Below are 7,768 nucleotides of genomic sequence, written 5' to 3' on the forward strand. Positions count from 1 at the left end.
TTCTTAATATTCTCTCTTGTTAGCCCAGCCAAGGGCAGAATGTGTAAATGTGTGTTAAGGCTCATAGATCATATGAGTGCAGAGATTCAGAGTTCATCTATGCAGTTCATTGAATGTGTACACACGTGGCTCTCGCTCATGTTTATGATTTGCATTAAGGCCTGACTGTTAGAGTTTTTGTAGTACCTAAATAGGTGGTTGTTTTTTTTTGTGTGCCTAGCTGTCATCAATCCCTTATGTCTTATCAGACAAGCGCTGTAACCAAACTGACGTACTGATTATCTGTGGGTAAAAAAAGGTTATCTGTCAAGTATGGACATTCTTGACACACACAGATAATGGGAGTCGAGTCCAACCATCGGCTGGTGAGTTTGCATGTCTTTTCTTTCCTTTTTTTTTTGCCATTCACAGCCCATTCCTCGGATCCATTGATCTGTCCGGAAAAGATAATAGACACATTGATTTACAAGCTCAGCAGCTTGCTAGGTTTACTCATCAATTCAGACTAATTCTCAACAGAGGAGGAGAATTGCCTTGACTGACAACTGACTCTTGGGTCTATGAAAGGTTTTGGGTGTATATTTCTGGAAATCTGACAAGATGTAAAATAAAAGAATATTTCGGTGAGGATAAGTGATTAGGTAGTTATATGAGATATCCTCAGGGGAAACCTGACATCGGCAATGAAAAATAGAGTCAGAGAAGAGGTAATTGAGGCTAGCTAGCAATAAATTAACTTCACAAAAATCTGTCTCTTCAGTCAGTCTGCCATAGCGAGAGACTGAATGGTGATTTTGTAGAAAAAGGTGCCTGGTGTGTTTCACTGCACCAAATCGTCTTTGTTGACCTCATTTTGTAAAGCTGAGCAGTTTCCTCCCAAGGCCAAGTGGAGTGAAAAAGACACACCGTCAACGACAAAACAGGTCGAATGTGGTTGTAAAGAAATGACTGTAAGCACAGAGAAGTACTGTTTACCATTGAGGACAGATATCATTTATTTCACTGACAAAGAAATAAAGAAATACTCTTTTCCATTTAACCAAAGAACTGTCACTGACAACATTACTCACCTTAATATTAAAGATCCTGTTCTGAAAGGCGGGCCTCGATGTGTGAAACGTATGAAGTGCGAGGAGTCATCGGTTTCTCCCTCAGTGCGAGAGAGATAGTAAAAGGTCTCTGATGGATTGACATTATGATGAGTGGCCGAACTTCTGACAGCTGGCTGCTCTGTTGTGGTGAATGAGCAGCGGCTCCGTCAGTGTCAGCAGCAGTCAGCCAGTTTGCTCTCTGCACCGGTGTTGTAGTGAAGCATAATGCACAGATCAGCCTTTACTGAGGGAGACTGCAGCCGGAGAGCCTTGATTAGGACAGCACAGGCCAGAAATATACATTTCAAGTATTCCTATGTAATAGTTTAAGATAAACAGTGAAAGAAATAGTTCCCTAAGTTATGTTTTGTCTGGATTTCTCTTTGTGTATTTAGTTACTGTAAATGTGTAAACTGTAGGTAAAGTAAATATTTCTCTGTATAGAGAATAAAGATTTTGGACTTTGTGTTCATCTCATCTGTGGCAGTAGCCTAGTATGTAGATGGATAAATTACACCTGTAAATATGTATTACTCTGAAGGCAGAGGCCAGTGTGAACTAAAAAACAAACAAAATGATCATCTTGGAGGCAGTCAAGGACATAACTCTGATGAAAAATATCCTTCGCAGGGACCTGCCACACTCCATCACTGTAATGCTGCTCTGTTTTCTTTATAAAACATTAATATTTGTGTGATAGAAAGGCAGAAAACCACTTTGTGTTTAATAGAAAATGTGATATGGCGTGAATTTTCGAAAGAAACTCCACTCTAATGATTATAGTCTCTGGTGTTATTTGTGTGCCATTTTCATCTGCAGGGATGGCGAGCTGCTTGTTATTTTGGTCTGTTTCCCTGCTGCATTGTGTTCTGCGTTCCAGGTTCTTGGAGGAGTGTTGCATATCCTCCACAACAACTCGTGTCATCTGGAGATGTGTGTTGACTCCTGGCCTACATTCACTACTGCCATTTGTTACCGTCAAAAACAGGTATAGCACACGGGGACAAAGATAATTTATAGGCTCCACCAGAACGTCCTGTTGATGTCTATATCTGCCTGTGAAGCATTTCGGCAGCAGCTCCGGGATGATTCCAGACATATACACCATCTTCACAAAGAACCCAGCAACTCTGAGAGGTCTGCTGCTTAATGAGAGAGTCGTACACTGGAGGAACGGACTCATATTCAGAGGTAGTGTGAAAGAATGAAGGCATAACGTTTCCTTAACTGATTTATTATAGTATATTGTATTTTCTATGTAGTACCCATAGGAATATACAGCATTCCTATAAGTATACTGTAACTGTGATGCATGGTGCAGATACAGACAATTGACAATATTGTGTTTTATCGTGTTTTTATTGCTAAACTGTTTCTAAGTTGAACTTTCGTTAAGAGATGAGCTACGTGGTTAAAGGCTGGTGATATACTATGTTTGTGTTGTTCCCATTGAAAGACACAAACCAACAATGTATTGGTCGTTAACTGAAGCCCAAGCGTATTAGTAGCTACTGAAAACATAAATCTTTACAGATGGATCACAAATATATTATAAATAAATACTTTAACAGCAGGGCATTGTAGTTATTAACACACGGTACTCAAACCAGAGGGAAAAGTGCATTTGTTGGGAACTATTTTTACCTGCGGATTAATTCACGTTTGGTGGTGAGTATTTTTCAGCAGCAGGAATATTGACTCAAAATAAACTACAGTGCTCATTATAATGAAGGAACGTGTCACCCAGTGCAATAATGTGGCTCATTGATGTGTTTTTAATGGCTTTGGGACAAATGGAGGAAGTGGCAATAAATAACAGGCTTTGGATGCACAGAAATATGACACAAAATACTTGTTAGTTGGATCAGTTTGCTGTTGGTTTTGGTCTTGGAAACATCGAATATCACCCACTTATTCTTTAAACTTAAATGTGGAACATACTGATATGTTATGCTGTTATTTTAGCCTTGTATTTAACATGTTTGTGTTTGCACTTGCAATTATTAAATGTGTTGTCACTTACAGAAACGTGAAGAAAATCCAGACATTTTTGTCTGCATATAAGTATTAATTGATTGTATGAGGACAATATAATTAAACAACAGCAGGCAGTTTTAATATCAGAGCAAATACAATTATTGTTTGCACCCAGTTTGTTTTAATCTTTGACAATCAGATGGTTCTGTAACATGTAATTTTGTTGGCCCATGATATGATTAGGGATGCACCAATCTGATATAGTGGAATAATAATAGCACTGATACTGACTTTATCATTTTCTGTATAAAAACACATCTTTGCTGTCAGTTACATTCAATCCCTAGCCTCATGTTACCTTATTTAAAAAATATTTAAACCAGTTTCATACAGTATGGTATACAGATTTTAAATTTGAGAAAAACAGAGTCCTGGATTGGTATTCTGTATTTGTAGATACCCTGAGTTGAGGTATTGGAAAAGGTGTTGGGAAACAAAAATCTGGATCGGTGCATCCCTTGCTATGATGATGAAGGTAAATTAATTAAAGCAACATTGCTTTTGTGTCTCTGAAAGGTATACCAAGCTCACATTGTCATCTCATAAAAGAACTGGCCTCTCTCAGTGGGCTTGATATCACAGAATATGGAGGTTATAACACCTTTATCCACCACATCCCCGAGAATACGGACTGGCAAGAGTGAGTTTCTGAAACGTATTCGTGACCTCAGTTTAAGACAGCTCCGTTATTTTTCGCAGCTGATGAGGAAGATTAGAAAATATGGCTTTCCTTGATTCATGTTCATGATTTCTGTTTACACCTTTCTCTCTGGACCCAGGAATGTGTTCCCGCTGCCAATTTCCGTTCTGGACGAGTCCCACGCTGAGCTGGTGGACGCACACTTGCCTTATGGAGGCAGCCAGGAGAGCCTCAACCACGTGAGAGCCTGTATCCGCCATCTGCCAAACCACTGTGTGACAGATGAGAAGAGCCGGCCCGTGTCCTGGATGCTGTCTGATGAGCTGTGTGAGCTGAGGATGGCCTACACCCTTCCACAGTACAGACGGGCCGGGCACCTCCTGTCTCTGTCTCTGGCTCTGATCCGCAGGATGATCTCCGCAGGTCTGCCTGTCTACTGCCACGTCCACCAGCAGAACCGGGCTGCTATTAACGCTGTGACCTCTCGGCTTGGACGCTTGTCCCAGTATGGAGAACATCTCAGTGCTGCTAATATGCAAAGACAGAGTCTGAGTAAGACAAACTAATGACAATAAAGTCTGCTGGATGATCGAAACCACACTGGAAAAAGGATGTTTTGTTGTAAAAGTGGAAAATTTAAAAATTCACCCTTCGTTCTCATCGTTCTATGATTTCTGTTTCCCTGCAGCACTCAGGGGGATGCTGCACTTTAGACAGTTTAGTCCATTTCTGACAGCAAACTGTAAGTAGAACAAACTCCAAAATAACATTTTTCTGTGGCCTAAGGGTGGATTTGATGAATATGCCAGCCATGCTGCTCCTCTCTCTTCACTGTAAAAAAGGTATGCGAATGTCCCTCAGTATGAAACAATTCTGTAAGAACAATACAAATCTGTCTTCAGTTTGACCCTCTGCCATGTGCTCTCGAGGAAAAGACCCCTTAATCTGCAGACCGCCAAAGGAGGCTCTCCTCCACCTGGAACCCTTCCCTGGAGGTGTGCTGTTCCACTGCTGATTGCCTCTCTGTGTTTTAGCAGCAATGCACCATTCAAGTCTGCAGGCAACTTGACAAATGAGCAGCGATCTGAGCAGAGGGGATGCTCGTACTGCACCACACATCCTGTCCCATCCACATCCCCCTGTCCCGCAGTGGTGCACCTCTCTTCACTGACGCCCTTTCCTTACTCTCAACCAGCGAGAGCTCTTCTCAAAGTCAAACAAGTACAGCACACGTTAAATACATGTTTGCTGACGCATGTACGTGGTTCACGGCGGAAAGTGTGAGTAAATACAAGCCTGCGCATTTCTACCGATGCTTTTTCGACGACATGTTAAACCGTTATACCAAGTAAACTATCCTTCTAATGCTTTAGTAGTGTTTTATATTTTATTATATGTGTTTATTAAATACAGCTGGAACAATTAATCAATTCATTGAACTGACCACTACTTTGTTAATCAATCAGCCGTCATAACAAAAAAGCCTTTGCTCGTTCCAGATTCTCCAGTGTGAGGATTCGCTGCTCTTCTGTTTCATTGTGAATTGAATTATCTTTTGGGATTTCACTGTTATTTTGACAAAACAAGACATTTTAATTCATCACCTTTGGTTCTGGGAGACATTTTATAGACTAATTGATTCATTCAGAAACGGATTAATCCACCATGAACATAATCATCAGTTGCAGGCATCCTGTACATTTTGTGTGTTCAAATCTGTCAGAAATACAAATTTGATTAACAGTTTGTTCACCATAATTGTCGGCTACAATTCTCTCAGAAAGAGAGACTATATTGGTTAAAACGTTTCCTCGCTGGGCCTCATTAACAACAGCAACAATATACAATCCTGTGTTATAATAAATAACTAACCAGAGGTCTGTATTGCCAGAGTGAATGATTTTCTAACCCTCGCTGTCCATGCACACTACTCTAATAACTGGTAAAGATTTATTTTTATCCATGTCCAAACATTTCTGCCTTACAAAGCTAGACTGTACAGGGCTTATATTGCAAGCCATCCACTGAAACATGAGATGTCTTCTCACCTACAGCACGAATCTATTTGAGTGCTCAACCTCCAATACAGTCAAAGAGGTGTAGGACGATTTAAAAAAAAAAGGCATCGGGAGGATTTTATGCAAGCTGCATCGGCTGCAGATCTGTGCTCATCTCAGGGCAGGTTTGTGTGTCAGCTGGGAGGCAGAAGACTGGGAACATGAAGTACCTGATGGCTGAACTACTTCTGTGGCTTCATCCGTATGTTGCCTGCAACTGCAACCACCACTTGAGGACAGCATCCACCCACTGGTCCTCCTCAGAAACTGCATCTCAGAACAAGTGAGGAGCCGAGTGTCTGACGCAGCATGCGATCATTCACCTTGGCTGCGTGTGCTGCTCGGACTTGCCTTGGTGCAGCTGTCCACACATACTTCCACCCCCTACCCCCGACCCACCCCCCACAGAGGCAGTGCACTCTGGCAGCCATGGAGTGGGACGTACTATCGATCCTGCTGAAATGATGGTTTCTAAAAGGGAGGCAGTAAGCATGTCTGAGCTCCCCTCCTCCACCGTGGAGGGGCCCTGAGATATCACCAAGCTCAGCACATTGCACCATCACCGTATGGGAAAATGGGATTTTCACTGGGAGACGAGCTGAGGGGAAGGTAATTCAAGTCGCCAAGCTATGTTCCCCACCAAGGATGTAAAATGAGCCATATTACCTTCAGACAGCCGCTCACAGTGGACAAATAAGGTCATTTTAAATGTCCTATTAATTCCAGGCCTTGACACAAAGAAATCAGATGCCAAATGAGAAAATACGCATGATTGCTGAAGTTAAGAAGGAGGATGTTCATTCGGTAATCTTTGCAGCTTTTAGCACTTCTAGTTCAGGATCATGTGCCACTTTGATTGTATGATTCTGCAAGGAATTCAACGTGGTCGTAATATGTGATAAACAAATGAAGTAGAGTTTTAAGCAGACTGAGCTGTTAACAGAATGTGGGCTCTGAACCTCAAGCAGTAAGGTGTCTTTTCCAGAGACACCACTAGATGGCAACAGTGTCCCAGTATTCCCCAACACTCAGGTGAAATCTGGAGCACATGTATACTGTGACTCACGCAGGGCTGCAGATTCAGAGGAAATTCTGAGCAGGCTTTTATAGTTGTCAGTGTCTGGTACACAGAATAAAACTAAACAAGAGTCGGTAATCATTCACTGGGATCACTAGTATGGAAATAATGATGCTTATTTCCACTGCCTTTATGAATGGATCTTGGTATCGTAAAGAAAGCTCCTTTAGATTAGAAGATTAGAAGCGACTGCATCAGTTGTCCGCCACATGAAGGTCGTGGACGTGGTGCACCATCCTTGTCGGTCCAAATCGCCACACTTGAAATTCCCCAGGGGTCAGGGGGTCAGCCAGTGGAGGATGATTGTGGCTTATGAGCAGCAGGGGTTGCTGTTTAAGATCTCCACTCATCTTCACGTCATTCTCTGATCTTTTAAACCCTGTCAGCGAGCAGCTCAATGTCCTGAAGGTCAAGAGTGACAGAGTGCTCCAGTGTTTCAGTCTCACACCACATGCATGCCCTTAGGACAAACCATAATGTCATAATTCTGACCTTGAGTTCAGTTTAGGACACAACTAAACATAAATATCCTATTGTTTTGTGTCACCCAAAGACAAGGTTTAAGCCCCGATAGTTTCATTATAAATGTAAAACTGTCAAACAAAGACGTGAAGCTTAGCAGTGTGATGTCCTACCTGACTTGTTGAGGCCAGTGTAGTCTGCAGTTTGGATTACACATTAAAATCATCCTGTAATGGTGAGGCACTGGACTGAAGATAGCTTTATATTGGGGGGGAGCTTTTCTAGTTTCAGTAAAGTAAACTTTCATTTCAGTCATGGATGAACAAATTACTTGTATGTAGCCTATATATATATATATAATATATATCATTCCAGAGGGTAATTTTGTAATTTACGTTATACT

The 7,768-nt window shown here is 41.6% G+C and overlaps 1 pseudogene; it reads left to right on the forward strand.

Annotated features, from left to right (window-relative positions):
* Positions 1-1,645: 1,645 nt before the first annotated feature.
* LOC118324477 lies at positions 1,646-5,062 on the forward strand (annotated as a pseudogene).
* The last annotated feature ends 2,706 nt before the right edge of the window (positions 5,063-7,768 follow it).

This window comes from Morone saxatilis, unplaced genomic scaffold (assembly GCF_004916995.1).
Source record: "Morone saxatilis isolate NCDOM2014 unplaced genomic scaffold, NCSU_SB_2.0 Contig15, whole genome shotgun sequence".
NCBI lineage: Eukaryota > Metazoa > Chordata > Actinopteri > Moronidae > Morone > Morone saxatilis.